The 13,677-nt window shown below is 38.4% G+C and overlaps 1 non-coding gene across 1 annotated transcript; it reads right to left on the bottom strand.

Annotated features, from left to right (window-relative positions):
- Nucleotides 1–3,030: 3,030 nt before the first annotated feature.
- Nucleotides 3,031–13,672, bottom strand: LOC120469862 (uncharacterized; the record flags this gene model as incomplete). The annotated part of the gene is made up of 17 exons (XR_016151032.1): nt 3,031–3,423; nt 3,510–3,574; nt 3,665–3,709; nt 3,829–3,882; nt 3,968–4,019; nt 9,261–9,326; nt 9,436–9,519; nt 9,627–9,674; nt 9,736–9,855; nt 9,993–10,390; nt 10,483–11,129; nt 11,282–11,423; nt 11,504–11,697; nt 11,865–11,969; nt 12,057–12,258; nt 12,480–12,619; nt 12,721–13,672. It is a non-coding gene; the product is annotated as an uncharacterized LOC120469862 (transcript).
- Between the last annotated feature and the right edge of the window lie 5 nt (nt 13,673–13,677).

Genomic DNA, 13,677 nt, shown 5'->3' with positions numbered 1-13,677 from the left:
TCTAGACCCTTCCAGAGCTGAGATATCGAAACTCAAAAATTCGACCCAAAAAAAAAAACGACAGTGGTACCCCTTTCGTTTTGTTTTTTCGGGCTAAAAATTAAGTTTCTCTAATCTTCTCAAAACTCTGGATTCTGGTAGAGTGCCATGAGACTTAGACTTGAGTGCAAAAATGGAGGCTCTAGACCAGAGGTCTCAAACTTGCGGCCAGCGGGGTGATATTTTGTGGCCCCCCACTTGACATTAAAGTTTAATATGAGTGCGGCCCGCCGTTGCGTTTGCCGCTTCCCCCCCCCCCCCCCCCCCCCCCCCTACCTACCAGATAGCCTCGTGACAGCTTACGGTGGGTTTGTTGCAAGTTGCCATAGACAACCACGAAGTACGAACATATACTGCGCCCGGAAAAAAATGAGCGCGTCGCTTCAATTATGAGCGCGCTTGATGCGCGCATACATTTGAAACAAACTTGAGCGTGCCACCGAATCAGGCCACAGCTACTGTTAGCATCTTACATGTCTGTGCAAACTCTGCCCGTCGACAAAATAATTATTATCTGTGGTTGTATATTGGCTGTGGCAATAATAATAGCCTACTAATAAAAAAGAAGCTCCAGGCAACATATGGAAAAAAAGAAATATGAACTAGTTAATTTTTTGAAGTATGAAATATGAACTGAACTAGTTCATTTTAAAATTTGTGAACTGAACTTTGATCCAACAGGTTGATAAGGTTTGCTTTGATATGTGCAAAGTCAGTAATTTGCCTGAGACACTATTCATGTGTAGAAAGAATTATTTGTATTTCAAAAGCAATAATAGTTTAATAACTGTCCATGGTTAAAATAATAGTTTAACCACTGTCGTTTTTAAAATTATAATAAAAAAAACTGCCTTCCGAAAAAAGAAAAAAAAAACATTCAATATAATAGTGTTGTATAAAGAAAATAAAAAGCAAATATGACTATCACAAAGATGTTGTGTATAAGAAAAAGACAAAGAACGTTTGTAAAATTAACTTCAACTGTCAGAAGGACGGTTCATGAAGAACCAATCATGTACAGAAAAGAATGATCAAATTCAGAGGAACAGTTCAGAAGAAACATTAATAATAAAGATTGAGAAGAATGGAACAGTTGTGCTCCATTTTTGGAATACTTAAATACATTTGTTTTTTTGTTTGTTTGTTTTTTTTTTGGAATACTTGATGCGGCCCGGCCTGACCCAGACTCTATCTCCAGCGGCCCTCAGTTAATTTGAGTTTGAGACCCCTGGTTTAAACTTTAAAGAGAGATGAACAGAGTGAGGGATGAGTCTTGAACAATAGAAAAAAAATCAGAATGAGGATCAGGTAATGGCCACTAGGGGGCACAGGTCGTTATATCCCGTCGTTGTTTATTCCAAAATCTCCAGTAGCACCTCAATGCAGAACATGAAATCCACGGGGAGGAGTCGGATCAGGATCCAAGGGGCGGAGTCGGATCCAGATTCAGGGGGCGGAGTTGGATTTCCTCGCACTGCATTCTGATTGGTCGACAGATTCCTAGCTGTTTAGAGAAAATGGCGTCATTTTAGCGGCCCCTAATTTAATAACAAAAGATCGTTGCGACGGAAGCGAATCAATCAAAACTAACTTTAGCTGAAAGTAACTTTATTAAAGAACCACAATTTAGCTAAACAATCTCAGTTACCTTAAATTATACGTTTATCTCTGTTAAGCTGCTTTGTAACAAATCTACAATGTTAGCGCAATATAAATGAAGATGATGACGACTTTTGACGGGAAAAACAAACTTGCTGAAAACAAATCTTATTTAATAAAGTTTAAAAAGTTACAAACACTGTAGTTTGTACATTGTGTGAATGTGTACCTTTTATTACGTATAGTGGTGGGCAATAGCCAAGTATTTTATTAGATTTTTTTAATTATTATTATTTGGAACAAGCATATAATTATAATCAAAAATAAAAAGATTGGTTACATTTAATCTTCCCTGAAAAACATGTGGTTCATTGTTACGTGAAATACCAATTTTTGAAAAAAATACCAATTTTCTGGTATTTTGAAATACCAATTTTCAGAGATTTTAAATCAAGTTTTAATTCAAGCAGAAAATATGTTTGCTTTTTCCACAACTGATTATGCAACTGTAAGTGACTATATTATAGCAGCACTCATTTTATACTTATAAATGACTTCACAATGGAATCTGACATCATTTACATAACATAAGAGCATCTCAATTACATAAATGCATGAAAAATTAATAGGATTAAATCGGAGGGGAAAAACATATTTATTAACACACTAGGTAAAACAGACATTTGAAAACAGTAGGGAAACTTTGAAGGCAAAACATAAGGAAAACCACATTGGGAAAACACGCAGAACGACAAAAACATTACAGGGAAACCATTCACAATTAGTTAATTCATCCCAAAATGGTCAAAACAGATCTGGCAGAACTCGCTGCAGAAGTCTGGGTGGGTGTCTTCACTTGTTATTCTAAAAAGTTCCCCCTTTCTTCCTCGACCTCCATATCCTGTGGGTTAGCATAGAAAGTAAATATTTCAATGTATTAATTCATCATTGAAAGTAAAACACTCCATGGCAACAACTAACAATGCATACCTGGAGTGCAGTGTTTGTACACGTCTCCACATTGCCGACACGTTTCCAGTTTGTACATTTTGTAGTACTCCGCCTTGTAGTACGGTGAGAAAACAGTCCAATTTGTGACACCTGTACACATAGAACTTTTTTTTTTAAATCACACACAAAAATACACAAGGCTGGAATTCATCGACCAGCCAATCAAGCAAAAAATAAATAAGTAAATAAAAATAACGCAAAAAATAAACACTTACTATCAGTATCAAGCCAAAGAAAATGGGCTCGTCTCCTGAAGCCTTCCCGTGTCACAAGGTCTCTGAAGCGAGTGCACACAAGGGCCAGCTTCAAAATTGCCTCATCACCCTCCTGGAGAACCAGATCAATAAAAATGTCCTCCAGAACAGATGCTGGCAACTGTGAACAAATGTACAAAAAAGAGAAACAAAAGAAAAGATAATGGCCCAAAAGCCCAGTTCTTCAATTTATCTAGGTCTTTGTTTTTAGTATACATGTATGTAGTGAATACTACATAAATATATACCAAAGTGGATAGTGGATACTACATACATATATACGTGACGGCCAGACTGTTTTTATTGTGAAGTAAAATCTAGAGTGATTGTGAAGTCAAGGTTGTATAAAATCCACATACTCGCTGTACAAGGAATACAATCACTGGTATTCTGTGAGGCAAAATTTGTACAATGTGCAAATTGCTAGTAACTTGTCAGACATTATACCATAAGAATCCAGTGGTCCTTGTGACAACCATGCATGTAATCCACTTGATACTTCTTGAGGCTTGAGGCTTCCCTATAACATGGTAAATGGTTTGAAAAATAAAAACAAAGTGAAAACTTTGGAAAGACTGTTTTTTGTTTTGCAAATCTGATTCTCACCTTTCATGGCTCATGCACTTTAATGCTAGGTTCAGCCAACACCCTCGGATTAAAGGCATGTCAGTCTAAGGAAACAAAAAACAAAAAAACATCAAAAACTGAGACAAAATGAAAGAGTCATCAAAACATGTCTCTAATAAATTAAAGGCTCTCACCTGGGTAAAATCAAATGGCCACTCAAAAGTAATGTATAGTGCATACTGTAACACATAACATTTTTCATTTCCAATCACTTACAAATTCTTCCTATACTCATTGCCTTTGAAATGCAATCCCCAAAGTCAGGTAAGGTTAACTTGAAGCTTCATTTGTCACATACCATTAGCATGAACACTCCACAGTCCAAGTGGTCTCTCTGCGATGGTGGAATATCCTGACAAAAATCCAAAACATACTATATACATTTTGTAGTGATGACAGTTGTCAGAAAACAGTGTTGAATGCTGAGTGCAATGTACCTTGTTCTTAACGAGTTGCCAGTTTCCAGCTATCAATTTTGTTGCGATCATGCTTCAAAAGAGAACAGATACAGAGTTAAAACTTTTTAAAAGTTGAAAACAGTTTTAAACTTAGGAACCACCTCTATAGGTCCGATTTTGAAAAACCCGCTATTTGGGTTGCAGTAGCAAGTTTGGCATGCACTTTGTTCTTTACTGTTACAGTTCTTTCAATGCCATTCTTTCAGTGGTTGACTAGGCCTAAACCAACATTGTGCATACTACTGAATTTCAAAAGATTTGGGCATTGAAGAAATGTAAAAGAATAGTTACATTTCTAAATAAAAACCTCTGGCTCAGTCTTTATGACAGAGATACAGTTGGATCTTTTAGGCAAGGACCATCTCAACACCAAACATGCAAACATTAAAAAGTACACAAACAGCAGTCAACTTTGCACTGAACAGGGGACAAAGAACAGTCCCAAACCTCGCACTGAACGGGGGACAAAGAACAGTCCCTACATATTAGTAGAAAACCTGAACATGGACACATTATACGCCTGCCCAAAACCACAAGGATCGGATGAATCAAGAATGTACATCCTTTTAAGTTTGGGCTTCATGACCTGTGAATATATGAAGAGCTCTTTTCCAAAACGCGTTAAACGACATTTAAAAAAAAAATGAGTTTGTCGTGTCATTCTGCTGCGGACAGAACCCTTTCACTGCTCTATCAACGTTTCATGCCGAATCGCTATATTTCCTTGTTTAAAATGTACTGCAAGATACAGTTTCTTCCCAAGCCGCGATAAGCACCAGCCCTGTTTTTAGCCTAAACACGATAAATCCTCAAATTCAATGAGCGCTCTACACAATCCAGCACGGCGGCACTCTGAACAGAGGTTTATTATGTACATTCATTCCTCAAAATGAGTCCTAGTTTTCTAGTCGACTAGTAGTAGATCATTTAACCCTTATGTGCTGTTGTGGCTTTTTTCAGCCACTAAGGGGTATTTTTTTGTCTTAATTTGGCCGTAACTATTTCTTTGTTTCAGCAAATGGAATGATTTTTGGTGACAAATCTTATTTTGACACATATTTTGGGAAAATGCTTTGAAATTTTTCAAAAACTCAACAGTACACTCTGGGCAAATTCACTACCCTTTCGTTATGTTCGTGGCTGAAAAAAGCCACTACTTTAAACTGCTGTAAAAATGTATCAGATAAATATTTTTTTCAAATTTTTTTGCATAAATCTATTAACTGACCTCAGTCCTGATCAAAACTACTAAATGTTTAAAAAAAATTCAGGATTTTAACTCTTTAATTGCCAAATTCATAAATGATGTCACTGATTTGGGAAAAAAAAACACAGAAAATGACTTATTTTCAATATAAAATATGATTGTGGACTGGATTTTTTTTCACCTTTTATCACAGTCTTGGACATGTCAAAGATTAGAAACAACATTGGTTTTGATGCATTGTTAGTTTTTGTGTAGCATCAGATTTTAACTTTTTCTCCCTCATTTACTGTTCGTGGCTGTTTTTGCCCCATTGACTTCCATTATAACCACATTTTTTGATTGCAAAGCCATGACACCATAAAATCATGCATTTTTGATTGTTGATGGTTTTCCCTGTTGGGAAGAGGTAAAATTTGTAATTTTTACTGTTGATAACCAGGTGGAACCATTTAACCCTTTAGACAGGCCTGTGCAAAAAAAGCTTAGTTTCTGGCTTTTAAATGCAGTTATATGGAGTATAATAGCATATTACAGTGTGTATATGTGTGTGTGGGTGTGCGTGAGTGTGTGAGAGAGTGTGAGAACTCACCTTGATGCATCTGAGAAAATAAAAATAAACACTTCAGCTCTCAAAACTACATGGAGTAAACAAAAACAAAGTAAGTGTATTTATGCATCTGCTGCCTTTTGATGGTGAGAAATGCAGACTAAACAAAAACAAAGCAAGTGGATATAAACGCTTGTCATTTGATGGTGAGAAGAGCAGCAAGCAACATGAGAGAGGGCTTGACTTGTAGTGAAGTTTTAGAGATGATTATGCAGTCTGACCCCTCCAGCGAGCTGCAGGAGGTATTGTCTTCTCACTCTGACCGCAGACTCAGGACAGTCAGATCCTGGTTTGGATGTGGCACCCTCATCATCATCTCAAGCTTCCACTGAAGGCGAGGAGGATTCAGATGATCCTGGATCTGGATGGACTGGGAGAATCTTGAGAGGGACATGGTGGCTCTGAAAATCGCATGACCACTGCGATCATCCCACAGGCAACGTGTGGACTCCCCTCTGGATCTGTAGACGCTGGCCAAAATCAGTAGCCCCATGTAGGCACAGAGATCTGTGGAGTCCACCCCAGTCCAGTTTCTCATTGTGCGGTGCCCATGGAGGTTGGTCATGCTAACAATGAGGTCAGTCGTCTCCTCCGTAAAAAACAGATTGAACACAGAATCCATGTTCTGAACCATTGCGATAGCATTGCGTGTCGGCCCTCGACTCACGCCTCTTGCAGGCTGAAGAAAGGGAATTGTCTCCGCACTGGTGGAAAACCATACTTCACCATTTCTCCCAATCCACCCAGATCCAGGATCCACAGAATCCTCCTGCTTTCAGTGGAAGCTAGAGCTCCACTGAAGGCGAGGAGGATTCAGAGGATCCTGGATCTGTGGACTCCACATATCTCTGTGCATGGGGCTACTGATTTTGGCCAGCGTCTACAGATCCAGAGGGGAGTCCACACGTTGCCTGTGGGATGATCGCAGTGGTCATGCGATTTTCAGAACCACCATGTCCCTCTCAAGATTCTCCCAGTCCATCCAGATCCAGAATCATCTGAATCCTCCTCGCCTTCAGTGGAAGCTTGAGATGATGATGAGGGTGCCACATCCAAACCAGGATCTGACTGTCCTGAGTCTGCGGTCAGAGTGAGAAGACAATACCTCCTGCAGCTCGCTGGAGGGGTCAGACTGCATAATCATCTCTAAAACTTCACTACAAGTCAAGCCCTCTCTCATGTTGCTTGCTGCTCTTCTCACCATCATATGACAAGCGTTTATATCCACTTGCTTTGTTTTTGTTTAGTCTGCATTTCTCACCATCAAAAGGCAGCAGATGCATAAATACACTTACTTTGTTTTTGTTTACTCCATGTAGTTTTGAGAGCTGAAGTGTTTATTTTTATTTTCTCAGACGCATCAAGGTGAGTTCTCACACTCTCTCACACACTCACGCACACCCACACACACATATACACACTGTAATATGCTATTATACTCCATATAACTGCATGTAAAAGCTAGAAACTAAGCTTTTTTTTGCACAGGCCTGTCTAAAGGGTTAAATGGTTCCACCTGGTTATCAACAGTAAAAATTACAAATTTTACCTCTTACCAACAGGGAAAACCATCAACAATCAAAAATGCATGATTTTATGGTGTCATGGCTTTGCAATCAAAAAATGTGGTTATAATGGAAGTCAATGGGGCAAAAACAGCCACGAACAGTAAATGAGGGAGAAAAAGTTAAAATCTGATGCTACACAAAAACTAACAATGCATCAAAACCAATGTTGTTTCTAATCTTTGACATGTCCAAGACTGTGATAAAAGGTAAAAAAAAATCCAGTCCACAATCATATTTTATATTGAAAATAAGTCATTTTGTGTTTTTTTCCCCCCAAATCAGTGACATCATTTATGAATTTGGCAATTAAAGAGTTAAAATCCTGAATTTTTTAAAAAAAATTAGTAGTTTTGATCAGGACTGAGGTCGGTTAATAGATTCATGCAAAAAATTTGAAAAAAATATTTATCTGATACATTTTTACAGCAGTTTAAAGTAGTGGCTTTTTTCAGCCACGAACATAACGAAAGGGTAGTGAATTTGAACAATGCACAAGGGTTAAGCCATTTGTATTATCAGTAATCACATATATTGATTTAATTAAATGGGAGAAAAACCATATGAGTGTTTTTAATTGCATATTCCGCATCTCAACGTATGCATAAAGCTTGCCACAAAGAACCGGCAAAAGTAATGATTATGCATGAAACATTTGAATTGTTTATTAATAAACTAGTGTTTTCTGTCAGTGTCAGCAACAAAGATAAAGTTGATGATGCTTACTCGCCATCTTCGCAGTGAACGCGCATAGAGAAACGCATACTTCGAATTAGCCTACATACGCAGAGAGTTGCCCATTTATTTTAGTTTTTAATTGTTTTGTTTAAAAGTAGATATTTAAAGCTTTCTGTAGCTTAGTTCTCAGGCCTGTGTGAGGCAAGCATCGCGGTGTTTCGGTTCATATTATGAGACGCGCTCCGGTTCACCTGCGCGCCTCTGTGTCCTGATTATATTGTCTGATATTTACTTCTAATGTATTAATCCAGTCAATTTGTCGATTAAAAATTTATTAAAATGAAGATACAATTTATATGAAACTAAATTTACAAGCTTTCTACAAAACAAAACTTAATAAGTGGTCAAAATCATGTCTGACGCACTCCAAATATTTTCCGATATTGGGCAGCTTTTAAATTTTGATCCTATCTTACTCATCTCATGCGGTTCCCTTTTCATAGCCTACTCAACATAGATGAAATAATAAAAATAAGTAATGTAATATCATTAAAAACAAATGTGAAATGTTTATTTATTTATTTTTTTTTTGTTTACTTATATTTAAGCGTCATGCTGCTCCGCTTTGCTCACATGTTATGTAGCCTGTGTGTGTGTGTGCATGTGCTGGAGGGGTGCCCATCCCTTTTTTGAATATCGTTATCATATATTGATCATTTTTAATAATTCGTTTTTTCATGCATATGTTGAAATTGGTATTAATAATTTGTTTTTTTTCATGCATATGTTGAAATTGGTACTATTTGTTTGAGGTTTATTTCGATTTATAGCGTTTTGGAAAAAAATAAAATTAACTTTTAAATTATCATTAACAATATTGTTGTTTGATTTAATAATTATTGTTCAAAATGTTCAGACTGAACCAATAAAACATTTAAACAGGATAATTTGAATATTCACAAAATGTGTGGGTCTAGGTAAAAAATGTAGTTTTCCTGAAAACTATTGAAATGGATTTATAGCGTTTTGGAAAAGAGCTCTTCATATGTAAATCAATTAAAACAATGTTGACAGAACAGTGCATTGGTCTTGTTTATCTCACGTTGGAATGTACAAACCTACTGCTTACTCACTCCTCATTAAAACTGCAACAGGTCTGTCTTCAACACCTATTTAAAATGCTAAAAGATGACACAATTGACAGTCAAAACTTACACACAAGTGCCAGTGTCCAGGTGTCCATATAGGAAAAAGGATGCAGTCTTTAAATGCTGCATCTGCCTGTTGGTGAGCAAATTAAACGGATCAAAGTTTATAGTGCAACAACAGTGTAGAGTACAAACACATTACTTTAATCAAATTGTAATTATATGAAGTAATAACCACTAACTGGTAGTGACTCAAAGGGGTCTACGCATTGAGGTGGACTCCAACATGCCAATACATAGGAATCCACAGCAAGGACATCTAACCCCTAATATCAGATGAAAGTGATTAAGTATAGCTATATCAAAACCATAACTTTCATAACAACCTATGCATTCACATATGGTATTAAATATAAGCAAAATCATAACATACCTTCTGTCCAGCAAGGTAGCAGATCAATGAAAGGCAGCAGTTTACAACCTAGCAAAAGAATAATGTTAGCGCAGGCAAACCATAATGGAACCATATAAATGTTACTTACTGTTGCCTCCAGTTCACAATTGGTTCCCAGACCAACACAATCTGCTCTTCTTAAGACTGTTGTGCCAACAGAACAGACTACTTCGTCCTGTGGCTTTGTGCAATCTAATACAAAGTCATGCTGGAAAATGGAAAATACATATCAGCACTCTCCACAATTTCCCTGACTCAACAATTGAGTTATTTTGTGGATCACGAACAAGTGTTGGTGAAATGACAATGAAAATGTCCATTGGATACTGGCAAAAGGAAATTTACCAAAGTTTTCGGGCCTTCCCAGCGCCGGAAGTCTTTTATTTCCCTTTCCGCATGCATCAGCCTAGCCACGGATCCATCCGTCCCATCAGAGGCTGTGGCTGCAGGTGTCCCATCAGAGGCTGTGGCTGCAGGTGTCCCATCAGAGGGTGTGGCTGCAGGTGTCCCATCAGAGGGTGTGGCTGCAGGTGTCCCATCAGAGGGTGTGGCTGCAGGTGTCCCATCAGAGGGTGTGGCTGCAGGTGTCCCATCAGAGGGTGTGGCTGCAGGTGTCCCATCAGAGGGTGTGGCTGCAGGTGTCCCATCAGAGGCTGTGGCTGCAGGTGTCCCATCAGAGGGTGTGGCTGCAGGTGTCCCATCAGAGGCTGTGGCTGCAGGTGTCCCATCAGAGGGTGTGGCTACTGGGGTAGCACCAAAAAACAAAACAAAAATTGTACTATAACCAACAGAAAAAGTCATGACAGGAATAAAAATGTATAAACAATCGAGTTACCCATTATTATTTGGCCATGTACATCTAAATGCAACTGGGCATTTTGTGGTACAATCTTTCTGATGCCATCTTCTATCTTCTTATTTTGTTTTGTGTTGTAATGCTGTAGTATATTCCGCATCATGAAAATGTGTCCAGATGAATGAGTGTGTTGAGGAAGTAATTGTTTTTTCTCATGTCAGAAAAAAGCTGTTCAGCACGTTGACTATTCACCCAGCCTGCCAATTCTGGGACTATCTGAATTTTACGCAGTGCATCTCGGGCATCTTTTGTGTTATTTTCATGAAACAGATTGTAAAGCGCATAATGTTCAGCTGAACCTGTAACAGGGTGACAATCTGGATCGACATTGTCCTTCTTTTCCTTCAACCAAAGGAGGTTTACTTTCAGTTGACCGTCAACAGCTAGTTTGATATTTTCTGGAGTAGGCTCTTTTAGTCGTCCCTCATAAGGTCTGAAAGGGATACATTCTGGCTCCCTAAGGTTAGTGTGTGTGGCTAAGCCCCTTGCAAAGTCATAGATATTGACATTTGGGAAATGTTTAAAAGACAAAAGACAATCTGCGTAGTCCCGCGGAGACTCTGCCCGAAGGAGAAACTTCAGGGAATACACAACTCCACAGGGGCATGTGATGACTGCCCAACCCCCTAAAAAGCATAATAAATATGTTTTGGTTATGCTAATAAATATACAATTCTAAGCTGTCTTAAACAAAAACTATATTGACAGCAATACCCTGTGTTAAACACAACACTATTCACATTACATGGACTAAAATATTTCTCAAAAGTAATCCTACCTGAAGCCCCCCAAACCTTCTGGAAAACCTTGTCATAAGATGACCTGTTTCTCATCTCCTGTCTAAGTCTCAGAACAAGATCCATTTTGGAACCTGATGGGTCCAGACCACATTGCTTGCAAAGGCGCCGCACCACATCCACCTGCACATACAAGGTTGCAATAAAAAAAAAAAAACAATATATTGATTTGTTTATGAAGAAAACAAAATAAAAAAAATTACCTTTAGATCAGTAAGCACTTCTTCTAGCCTCTCTTCTGTAATTTGAAGTTCGGCATCTTCAGTAGCTGGTCGTGGGGCGTGCATCTTGGCATACTCAGTATTTAAAACAATATCTTCTCTTCTGGTGTTGGGACCAATCCAGGGAGCCCAGTAGTGGTATGATGGTGACACCAAAAAAGGATTTTGAAGGGCACCTGAAAAAATGTACTATTTCAATAAATAAAAACTAAAATATATACACATTTGGTTGGTAATTTCCCTTGCTAATTTAGTTTAATGCAATTATTTTAAAACAACTGTTGCTATCCATTATGCAACGTGCTAGACTTGTATGTCTTACAAAAACAAAATAACTCCTTACTGCCCAATAGGCCGCGGCAAACTACTTCGGCAGTCACAGATGTCCAAAAGTCTTTCAAATTGACCTGACCGTCATATTCAGGTGGTGGAGGAGGAATCTCACTCACTGTAATAAAAATTCTCAATGAAACAAAGAACATGTTTATAGAATATTTTTTATATTATTAATAGCTCTTATGTTGATATGACTTACCAGGCATATTAAATGCCGCCTTTTTGTGAAGATCCATCACAACCGCGGGATGGTAGCCGCACTTAACACAGGAGTATGCATAGTCATGGTCTGTTAGTGCTTCGAAATGCATATATGCATGAAGGATTTTTTCTTTACGTGGAAATTTCTGTTGTGTTGTGGTCTCCAAAACCTCAACAGCTCTGCTAATGGCATGATGAGTCTGTTTTGACAAGATTAGTTATTAGCATATAGATAATTTAAAAGAACACCATATAATTGGCCTTATGCACAGCTGCACTACTTCCTGAACTTCAGCCAGCTCCTTGTTTCCTGTCTGCCATTATTGGTCAAATTGATTAATCCAGGTGTGCCTGCTGGCTTAAGTTCAGGAAGTAGTGCAGCTGTGCATAAAGCCAATTAAAACCTTTAATAATAGCAAACCTGGAGTGAATGGCGCAGGACAACACACATGTGTAATGACATCAGCAAATGGTCATCAAAATTGTGAAGACCATCAGTCCACTCTTGATAGCGATATTTTAGACCACAGTTGCTGCACATGCGGCAGTAGGTAGAAAATCCTGTAAAAAAAAAATAATAATAATTAAATAATTTAAAAATATTCATTGAGACAGCTTAACACAGTGATGTTACACTAAATAGGTATTTTACTCATACTTACCCTCAACAATGCCAGTGTACGTTATACACTTTCCTTTGGAAGTAATCAACACTGGCTCACTTAGGACCACATTGCCTGTACATTCTGAGCAAACAGTCTCCTTTGGCACAAGGTGTTTGGGAATGTCTTTGATTGTCATTGAGCCTGTGATGTACTTCTGGGGGAGTTCGGCTGGCAGTGTTTTGTTTTTTTTATCAAGTAATACACCATTTGTTTGAGACCTTCACCACTGGGGGGATATTCCAATCTGGTACTTTCCTGAAAGGCATGTTCTTGTACTAGGCCCTGAGCAGGTCTGGCAATGGGTGATGATGTAAACAACTGCCTTTGTACCTGGAAGAGATGCCACCTAGCTATGTTTTTGTGCAAACAAGATCTTCTTGGCTTTGCACAGGGACAATGCCACGTGTTGCGATTGCTGTCATAGGAAGCAATGACTCTACCAAGTCTACTGTAGTACGAGACTTTGTTTTCATACACAGAAAGAAATGTATTTTTTTGTAGATGGACCTCCAATAGTCACCTCAACAGACAGTGGAACACCAGCTGCACTTGCTGCTGCCTTGGCGACCATGCATGATGTTTTTGTCGGTTCCCCAAACACATTTGCAGATATCATGTCTAACAGGACATCTTCCTCAAGGACAACAGGTGTCCTGTTAGGCCATGGACAGAACTGCAACGACTTCATATGCATACACTCAAAGTGCTGAAAGCCACTTCGTCTGGCTAATTCTGCATTGGTACTGCATTCATCGGTTTCACATTTTACAACTGGATGTTGACATGAGGTTTTTTTCTGGACATGGATTACAGAACATGGTCTGTAAAATGACTTTTCAACTGCATATATACCATTAACTGGGTCTATGCACTGTGAAGGTAGGTGACGATTTTCTGTAACATCACAGATCTTTTTAGTGTGTTTTCTTTTAACATGAACATCAAGATTTTACT

The sequence above is a fragment of the Pimephales promelas genome, chromosome 3, assembly GCF_988280905.1.
Source record: "Pimephales promelas chromosome 3, fPimPro1.hap1.1, whole genome shotgun sequence".
In the NCBI taxonomy this organism is placed as follows: Eukaryota; Metazoa; Chordata; class Actinopteri; order Cypriniformes; family Leuciscidae; genus Pimephales; species Pimephales promelas.
Note: the sequence above shows the minus strand (reverse complement) of the source record. Positions and strands in the feature narration are given on the sequence as shown.